The sequence below is a fragment of the Mus musculus genome, chromosome 6 (genome assembly GCF_000001635.26).
Source record: "Mus musculus strain C57BL/6J chromosome 6, GRCm38.p6 C57BL/6J".
Taxonomy (NCBI): domain Eukaryota; kingdom Metazoa; phylum Chordata; class Mammalia; order Rodentia; family Muridae; genus Mus; species Mus musculus.
The window spans coordinates 65,302,013-65,312,997 of NC_000072.6; the positions used below are offsets into that span (position 1 = coordinate 65,302,013).

Below are 10,985 nucleotides of genomic sequence, written 5' to 3' on the forward strand. Positions count from 1 at the left end.
ACTCAAGAAGGTGGACTTCAGAAAATCAAATAACCCCATTAAAAAATGGGGCTCAGAACTGAACAAGGAATTCTCACCTGAGGAATACCGAATGGCAGAGAAGCACCTGAAAAAATGTTCAACATCCTTAATCATCAGGGAAATGCAAATCAAAACAACCCTGAGATTCCACCTCACACCAGTCAGAATGGCTAAGATCAAAAATTCAGGTGACAGCAGATGCTGGCGTGGATGTGGAGAAAGAGGAACATTCCTCCATTGTTGGTGGGATTGCAGGCTTGTACAACCACTCTGGAAATCCGTCTGGCGGTTCCTCAGAAAATTGGACATAGTACTACCGGAGGATCCAGCAATACCTCTCCTGGGCATATATCCAGAAGATGCCCCAACTGGTAAGAAGGACACATGCTCCACTATGTTCATAGCAGCCTTATTTATAATAGCCAGAAGCTGGAAAGAACCCAGATGCCCCTCAACAGAGGAATGGATACAGAAAATGTGGTACATCTACACAATGGAGTACTACTCAGCTATTAAAAAGAATGAATTTATGAAATTCCTAGGCAAATGGATGGACCTGGAGGGCATCATCCTGAGTGAGGTAACACATTCACAAAGGAACTCACACAATATGTACTCACTGATAAGTGGATATTAGCCCCAAACCTAGGATACCCAAGATATAAGATATAATTTGCTAAACACATGAAACTCAAGAAGAATGAAGACTGAAGTGTGGACACTATGCCCCTCCTTAGATTTGGGAGCAAAACACCCATGGAAGGAGTTACAGAGACAAAGTTTGGAGCTGAGATGAAAGGATGGACCATGTAGAGACTGCCATATCCAGGGATCCACCCCATAATCAGCATCCAAACGCTGACACCATTGCATACACTAGCAAGATTTTATCGAAAGGACCCAGATGTAGCTGTCTCTTGTGAGACTATGCCGGGGCCTAGCAAACACAGAAGTGGATGCCCACAGTCAGCTAATGGATGGATCACAGGGCTCCCAATGGAGGAGCTAGAGAAAGTACCCAAGGAGCTAAAGGGATCTGCAACTCTATAGGTGGATCAACATTATGAACTAACCAGTACCCCAGAGCTCTTGACTCTAGCTGCATATGTATCAAAGGATGGCCTAGTCGGCCATCACTGGAAAGAGAGGCCCATTGGACACACAAACTTTATATGCCCCAGAACAGGGGAACGCCAGGGCCAAAAAGGGGGAGTGGGTGGTTAGGGGAGTGGGGGTGGGTGGGTATTGGGGACTTTTGGTATAGCATTGGAAATGTAAATGAGTTAAATACCTAATAAAAAATGGAAAAAAAATTAACAATAAAATTAATCCTAATGATCAAAAAAAAAAAAAAAAAAAAAAAAAAAAAAAAAAAGATCGAGAATTGACAAATGGGACCTAAAGAAACTCCAAAGTTTCTGCAAGGCAAAAGATACCGTCAATAAGACAAAGAGACCACCAACAGATTGGGAAAGGATCTTTACCTATCCTAAATCAGATAGGGGACTAATATCCAACATATATAAAGAACTCAAGAAGGTGGACTTCAGAAAATCAAATAACCCCATTAAAAAATGGGGCTCAGAACTGAACAAGGAATTCTCACCTGAGGAATACCGAATGGCAGAGAAGCACCTGAAAAAATGTTCAACATCCTTAATCATCAGGGAAATGCAAATCAAAACAACCCTGAGATTCCACCTCACACCAGTCAGAATGGCTAAGATCAAAAATTCAGGTGACAGCAGATGCTGGCGTGGATGTGGAGAAAGAGGAACATTCCTCCATTGTTGGTGGGATTGCAGGCTTGTACAACCACTCTGGAAATCCGTCTGGCGGTTCCTCAGAAAATTGGACATAGTACTACCGGAGGATCCAGCAATACCTCTCCTGGGCATATATCCAGAAGATGCCCCAACTGGTAAGAAGGACACATGCTCCACTATGTTCATAGCAGCCTTATTTATAATAGCCAGAAGCTGGAAAGAACCCAGATGCCCCTCAACAGAGGAATGGATACAGAAAATGTGGTACATCTACACAATGGAGTACTACTCAGCTATTAAAAAGAATGAATTTATGAAATTCCTAGGCAAATGGATGGACCTGGAGGGCATCATCCTGAGTGAGGTAACACATTCACAAAGGAACTCACACAATATGTACTCACTGATAAGTGGATATTAGCCCCAAACCTAGGATACCCAAGATATAAGATATAATTTGCTAAACACATGAAACTCAAGAAGAATGAAGACTGAAGTGTGGACACTATGCCCCTCCTTAGATTTGGGAGCAAAACACCCATGGAAGGAGTTACAGAGACAAAGTTTGGAGCTGAGATGAAAGGATGGACCATGTAGAGACTGCCATATCCAGGGATCCACCCCATAATCAGCATCCAAACGCTGACACCATTGCATACACTAGCAAGATTTTATCGAAAGGACCCAGATGTAGCTGTCTCTTGTGAGACTATGCCGGGGCCTAGCAAACACAGAAGTGGATGCCCACAGTCAGCTAATGGATGGATCACAGGGCTCCCAATGGAGGAGCTAGAGAAAGTACCCAAGGAGCTAAAGGGATCTGCAACTCTATAGGTGGATCAACATTATGAACTAACCAGTACCCCAGAGCTCTTGACTCTAGCTGCATATGTATCAAAGGATGGCCTAGTCGGCCATCACTGGAAAGAGAGGCCCATTGGACACACAAACTTTATATGCCCCAGAACAGGGGAACGCCAGGGCCAAAAAGGGGGAGTGGGTGGTTAGGGGAGTGGGGGTGGGTGGGTATTGGGGACTTTTGGTATAGCATTGGAAATGTAAATGAGTTAAATACCTAATAAAAAATGGAAAAAAAATTACCAATAAAATTATTCCTAATGATCAAAAAAAAAAAAAAAAAAAAAAAAAAAAAAAAAAAAAAAAAGATCGAGAATTGACAAATGGGACCTAAAGAAACTCCAAAGTTTCTGCAAGGCAAAAGATACCGTCAATAAGACAAAGAGACCACCAACAGATTGGGAAAGGATCTTTACCTATCCTAAATCAGATAGGGGACTAATATCCAACATATATAAAGAACTCAAGAAGGTGGACTTCAGAAAATCAAATAACCCCATTAAAAAATGGGGCTCAGAACTGAACAAGGAATTCTCACCTGAGGAATACCGAATGGCAGAGAAGCACCTGAAAAAATGTTCAACATCCTTAATCATCAGGGAAATGCAAATCAAAACAACCCTGAGATTCCACCTCACACCAGTCAGAATGGCTAAGATCAAAAATTCAGGTGACAGCAGATGCTGGCGTGGATGTGGAGAAAGAGGAACATTCCTCCATTGTTGGTGGGATTGCAGGCTTGTACAACCACTCTGGAAATCCGTCTGGCGGTTCCTCAGAAAATTGGACATAGTACTACCGGAGGATCCAGCAATACCTCTCCTGGGCATATATCCAGAAGATGCCCCAACTGGTAAGAAGGACACATGCTCCACTATGTTCATAGCAGCCTTATTTATAATAGCCAGAAGCTGGAAAGAACCCAGATGCCCCTCAACAGAGGAATGGATACAGAAAATGTGGTACATCTACACAATGGAGTACTACTCAGCTATTAAAAAGAATGAATTTATGAAATTCCTAGGCAAATGGATGGACCTGGAGGGCATCATCCTGAGTGAGGTAACACATTCACAAAGGAACTCACACAATATGTACTCACTGATAAGTGGATATTAGCCCAAAACCTAGGATACCCAAGATATAAGATACAATTTCCTAAACACATGAAACTCAAGAAAAATGAAGACTGAAGTGTGGACACTATACCCCTCCTTAGAAGTGGGAACAAAACACCCTTGGAAGGAGTTACAGAGACAAAATTTGGAGCTGAGATGAAAGGATGGACCATGTAGAGACTGCCTTATCCAGGGATCCACCCCATAATCAGCATCCAAATGCTGACACCATTGCATACACTAGCAAGATTTTATGGAAAGGACCCAGATGTAGCTGTCTCTTGTGAGACTATGCCGGGGCCTAGCAAACACAGAAGTGGATGCCCACAGTCAGCTAATGGATGGATCACAGGGCTCCCAATGGAGGAGCTAGAGAAAGTACCCAAGGAGCTAAAGGGATCTGCAACTCTATAGGTGGATCAACATTATGAACTAACCAGTACCCCAGAGCTCTTGACTCTAGCTGCATATGTATCAAAGGATGGCCTAGTCGGCCATCACTGGAAAGAGAGGCCCATTGGACACACAAACTTTATATGCCCCAGAACAGGGGAACGCCAGGGCCAAAAAGGGGGAGTGGGTGGTTAGGGGAGTGGGGGTGGGTGGGTATGGGGGACTTTTGGTATAGCATTGGAAATGTAAATGAGCTAAATACCTAATAAAAAATGGAAAGAAAAAAAAAGAGAGAAATCCGGGTTCTCAACCAACATCAACCTCTGGGCTCCACACACAGGTGCACACATATGCACATGTACATACGTGCACATGAACTTTCACTACATATTCTCACACCTGCTAAAAAGTCTAGTACATATTAATAGAGAAAAGAATTCAGGAATATATATAATAGTTTTGACTGTTTATGCATCAAATAATGGTGCTTCCAATTTCATAAATAAACAGTAAAAGACCAGATATGTCTGGGTAAACTCTAGTGACTTTAGTAGCTTGCTCTTACTATTAGGTCTTCAAACTAAAAATCTGTAAAAAAAATTTTCAGAGAGAAGCTTTATTCCAAATCATTTGCTTTTAACAGATATCTACAGAATATTTCATACAACAGCTAGGAAATAGGCCTTCTTTTCAGTGATCCACAGCACCTCCTCCGAAGTCAATCAGATTGTAAGTCACAAAGAAACCTTAGCAAAGAGAGTTACTCTTTGGATTTTTATTAGAGTCTAGTAAAATAAAATGAGAGGAAGTAGGAACACACTGGACTATACAAATACTTGGAGAAATCAAAAGTGGGCCATTAGAAGAACCAGTGAAAAGATTAAAGATGTCTAGACTCAGGTGACATTCAGGCACAAATCAAAGCTTTCATATCCAATGAACAGAGTCCTAGAAATAAAGGCTGTTGCTGTCAAGGTAAAGTGCTAGGGATGACTCAAAAAACAATCAAAGGCTTAAAAACTCGAGGATGAGCCACAGCCACATGAGGTAGATAGCAAGAAATAATGAACATAGAGCAGAAACCAACAAAACGAAAGACTATCTGCCAAAGTGTTGGTTCCTTGGAAGGATAAACAAGAGAACAAACCTCTAGCCAAACGAAAGAGAAAGAAAAGCCAGTTCACTAAAATCAGCAGTGTCACCCAGACTCCAGAGAAATCCAGAGGTTCACAATGGAGAATTTAAAAAACTTTAGTACAAAAAGTGGGAAATCAAGATACACTGGCTAAATTCCTAAGCAAGCATGACCTACAAACATTAAATCCAGAACTCATAACAAGTGAGGGATCGGAAGCAACAATAAAGTCTCTCCACAGACCAAAGCCCAGGGTCAGATGGATTTACTAACTTCCATCAAACGTTCAAAGGAAAGCTAATGCCCAGAGTTCTCAAGTTTTTCCACGAAAATAGAATGGGAATAAAATAGTACTACAAAACTCTTCCTATGAAGTTAGCATTACTCTGATAAGGATACATCGAACTACATAAGGACACACCAAAAATTCAACTGCGTGTACCAATCACCATAATGAAAATAGACACAAAATTTCTCAACAAAGTACTTGCATAGCAAATTTTAAAATACTACAGACAAGATCATATATTAAGGATAAGCAGGTACCATTTTAAGGACACAGGGTAGGTTCAACATAGGCAAATTAATAAATGTATGACAAAAAAATAGAGTTAAGAATAAATAATACCAAGTAATCATTTCAATTGATAGAAAAAATTCAGTGAATTTCAACGTGTTTTCCCGCAAAATTTCTGAAGAAATTATGAATAGAAGAAAGATGTCACAACATGATAAGGGCTGTGTATGACAGTCAACAGTTTTCAAAACAAGAAAGAACTAAGACTACTTCTTAAAATCCTTAAAATCTGGAACAAGACAAGGATGCTCACTGTCTTTATTCTGTTTCAGTAGGAAAAGAAGAGGGCAAATTAGTCCTGTGCGCAGATGATATGATTCCTTATTCAAGAGACTGTAAAGGCTCTATAAGAGAAAATCTAGATCTGATAAATACCCTCAGTAGTATAACAGGATACAAAACTCAACAGACAAAATTTAGCAGCTTTTCAATATAATAGTAATGGACTTGACAAAAGATAATTAGGAAAAATATCACATTCACAACGGATTTTAAAGGAAAACTAGGAATAAACCTAATAAAGGAAGATAAACATGATGAAAAATTTAAGTATTAAAAGAAGACACTAAAAGATTTAAAGGCCTTCTATATTCATGAACTGGCAGAATTAATACAGGGCAAATGTTTACATTATCAAAGAAGATAGATTCTAAGTAATATTCATCAAAATTACATGTCAGTCTTCACAGAGCTAGAAAATAAATTAAATTTATATGGAAACAGGCATCTTAGAATAGCCAAATTAAACCCAAGCAGAACTATTATTATGCCTGACCTCAATTATCCTATGGAAGTATAATGACAAAGACAATGTGGTGGTTTGGATAAGAATGTTCACCCGCCTCCTCCATAAGCTCATATGTTGGAATGCTTAGTCGTCAGTGAATAGAAGTATTCGAGAAGGGTTAGAAAGTTAGGAGGTATGGCCTTCTTAGAGGAAGTGTGTCACTGGGGGTGGACTTGGAGGTTTCAAAAAGCTCACACCAAGTATAGAATCTCTGTCTCTCTGTCTGTCTCTGTCTGTCTCTGTCTGTCTCTGTCTGTCTCTGTCTCTGTCTGTCTCTGTCTCTGTCTCTCTCTCTCTCTCTCTCTGTGTCTCTCTCTCTCTGCCTATGGAACAGGAAATAGTTCCAGTGACTGCTTGTGCACTGCCATGTTCCTTACCATGATGATAATAGACTAAACCTCTGAAACTACTAGCAAGCACACAATTAAATGCTTTCACTTATACTAATTACTTTGTGCATGGTGTGTGTCTCTTCATAGCAACTGAACAGTGACTGAGACAGACAGCATAATTGTAGTGGCACAAAAGCGTACATGTAACAAGAGGAATGGAATAAAAGAAACAAACTGGGAGAGGGGGAATAAGACAGAAGGAAATGGAATTCATGTGGCGCAATAGCAGAAGGTTAATATGGTGGAGAACGAAGGAGGCCAACAGGAGGCAGGCAGGGAGAAGGGCAAGGATAGAGTCATTGTTGAGACAGAATCCATCACAAAGTGAAATCCCATGACTTTGCAACATTCTGGTTGTTCAATACAAGGCTTTGTTTACAGGGAAGGAAGGAGATTACACTAAGATTAGACAATTAGGAGGCAAGGATCTTGAGAGTAGACTTTCTCCTGACCTCAAGTCCACAGTGCCCTTTGCCCTACTGTAGATGATGTTTGATAGGAACATGGTACACTGATTCATTTGGGGAGTAGTGGCCTGATACAGAATTTACCCTGATCTTTAGGTTTCATTTCACTTGAGACTTTCTTTTTAAATTTTGTACATCTTTTTATCTTTTTTGCAAATTCTCTTCTTCAATTTATTTTCCTGCCCATCTCCATGAAATTTCCTACATTTTGAAGATACTCCATTGATATTTTTTAAGAGCCACGTTTAAATTCTTTTACATACATACTCACCTAACTAATGTCACAACTCAGTGTTTTCTGCTGGACACCAGAAGCCACAGTCTAGTTCCCCTTCTCATTTGCTAGCCTACAATTGAATCTAATGAATGCTCTGTTCCTATGGTCATTATTGTCATTATCTTTGAGTGAGTGTTCATTTACGCTTAATAATGTGTTCACCATGTCTCAGATCGCCACTGCTTCTTGAATGTCACTCTTCTAGCTTCTATTTCTATGTTATTTATTAAAAAGTTCTTTCTTTTGGTGAAATTGATTTAGTGACAAATGCTTTCAATATTTGCTGGAATGTTTCTTTGTTGATCATTTATCCAGGCATAGAATTCTGGGTTGGTTCTAAAATGATTACGTTCATCTCTTTAAATAACAAGTGAGCTGACAGTCTGTCATTTGCTCTCCTTGTTCTGTTTTGTTGTTTGTTTTGCTTTGTTTTTTTTTTTTTTCCCAACAAGGTGATGTTAGTTATCCTGTATGGTTTTGCACGTTGTTGCTTTTGAGACAGGCTCTCTTGCTGATTCTGAAGCTTTTCTTTTGGGCTTGGCAGGTGGGCTGGCTGGTCAGGGCCTAGAATCTGCTTGCCCCTGCCCCTCAGTGCTGGAACTACAGGCATGGTTGTACTCAGCTCTTTTGTGTAGGTTTTGGGGATTTCCAACCATGCTTACATATCAAGTGCTTTTACCCACTGAACCATCTTACCAGTGAACTTTAAGCCCTAATAGCAAGTGTACTCTTTTCCATTCTTTTTAAAACCAGATTATTGTTAACATGTATCATATTCATTTTTTGTCATCCTTAAATGTAAATCCTACTGGTAGCCGAGACTATAGCAATGCCCAGGATAAACTACTTTCCAAAACATAGAAATGACTCATCCCAGAAGAAAAGACTAGACAGAATTAAATTTCAGATAATTAATGTTAATGCAGCCAATAAAATGATAACAATGGAGAATTCTTAAAGTGTAATAAGCTTATATTTGATTAGAGTGATATGTTTACCTGTCATTTTTGATTTCTGCTATGTTTTTGTGTCAAGGTTGTATAGCAGGAATATGCTTATTTCAAGATTGTCATTGCGCTATGTTCTTTATTCTCCTCCTTTATCTCCAGTCCCAGGCTCAGCATAAGACGAGAACTGCCTGCTAGATGCAGCCATAAGAATGAAATGCCCCTTTTCACATAACGCAGCTGGCCAATTCCTGAGAATTGATTTCGCTCTGCAGCATGAGATGAAGGGCTTCAGTGCATGCAGTTATTATTTCCCTAAAATCAATCTATTTTAGACTCCACCGTGGGAACAAGAGAGGAACAAAGGCCGCACAGCTTGGATGGCTGTTTTCTTAGGGGAACCAGGGCTCGGTTGAAGGTTGTGAATAGTAGCAGGGCGAGCCTATTAATAATGGTAAACGAAGGCAATGCTGTGATCGTCTGAACCCTGGGAAGAGATAAGCTAAGAAAAAAAGAGCATTGTTTTTTTTTTTCTTTAGAAAAAAAGAAATAATTAAGAATTGAATGAGAAGCTGGTCAGAGAAGCAAGGTTGTTGATGCTTTGTGGCACTCTGAACAAACAGAACTCAGTTTTTATTGTAACTCTGTGAGATAAATTTTAATGTTTAGATGCCTCACAAGTCCACCACAGAGCGGGGTGGAGGTGGGGGTGGGAGGGTGGTCTCATCATTGCTTCAGCAACCCTATGTCTCTTTTTTTACCACAAACTTTCCTCTTTTCTTTCTTTCTTTCTTTCTTTCTTTCTTTCTTTCTTTCTTTCTTTCTTTCTTTCTTTCTTTCTTTCTTTCTTTTATTTTGTTCTTTCATTCCTTCTTCTTTCTTTCCAACCCTCTATTTGAATTGCCCATCTCACCTTCTTAATGGCCTATCCCATCGCACCAAAATATTAGACATAAAATAAATACAATACAAAAAATTAAAATGAGGAAATAATAGGAGGTGAAACTGTGTTTGAAAATTTAACACAAGATTAATAATAATAGGCCCTAAAACCAGTTTTGTTTTTTGGGGAGGGAGTAAGTATGCTACTAGAACTGCTTACTTGCAGACTGAAAGCAAGTTGAGGTCATTGAGTAGGAAACTAGGTGGCTGAGAAAATTTTACAAATCATCACTAAAATTTTCTGTTGCCAATTTGTAATTCTGAAAATAGGTTCCATTTCCCTAGAGGCCAGCTAGATACTGCAGAGTGTGTGTGTGTGTGTGGGGGGGAGGGGCAGGTGTGGGGGATGGTGGGGCAAACAGTTTCCATTATTCTGCATCATAATTTGATAATGTGAATATTTGGGCTATATTTTAATGAAAATAGTTATATTCAAAGAGGCTAAGTAGACCATTACCTGAAAGTCTCCAGCATATGTACAGAAGGAGCAGGGGTTTAAGTGCACACAAAGCCAGTACAAGTGAAAGGACGTTGTATTGATTTTATTGCTACACATGAAGCCTAAAAGGAATTGTAAACTAGAGTAAAGGCATCCTATTCCTGTATTTAAAATATAAGATTTAGATTTTCTTTATAGTACTTTCTCCAACAGAAAAAAAAGAAACAAAGTAAAACAAAAACATATTTAGTAAATTTTACTTGAGCAAAGAATAGTTAAAGAACCAAGCCACATTCTGAACCTTACCCTTACAGGGTTTCTCTGCATCAGCTGAAGGAAAGTGAGTGCTCACTCCCATCCCCTGACATCCTAGCTCCTGACATCCTAGGCCCAACACCTGTGCCTCCCCCGTGAACCCATGCAAACCTCAAGAGCAGAGTGGTGCTAAGTAATGTTAGAGTTTGTAAAAGCAGGAAATACATGTGGCTTTTTTAAATTAGAGGCAGAAGGCTAACTATAATTGTTCTATATGAATTGATTTCTATTTCCATGGAGAGTGGATCCAACGGCAACCAGCCAGTAATCCCTGTGACCAAGGGTGTCTGACACTTGATTTTTCCCAACATTATTTTATTTGCAATACCGTTTGCACCTATATGCCTGAAATGTGTCATCTGAAATTTTTATTCTCTTATCAGCTTTATGGATTTGGCAAACCAAGTATCGGTTCATTAAACTACTGCAGCAAGTTTAGAAGTCACCTCACCTATTTTTTAACTTATATCATTTTATCCACTATATGACATAATTATTTGTAGGGTGAAGATCTTCTAGTGCAGAACTTTACAGACACAGGTAGACCAGGT

General features: G+C 39.5%; 1 annotated feature.

The window, feature by feature from the left end:
- Nucleotides 7,690-9,677: an enhancer, noted in NCBI's record as "VISTA enhancer mm1557". NCBI's record gives its function as "enhancer in: neural tube[4/8] | midbrain (mesencephalon)[3/8] | forebrain[4/8]" and the evidence as "EXISTENCE:transgenic organism evidence [ECO:0001131][PMID:17130149]".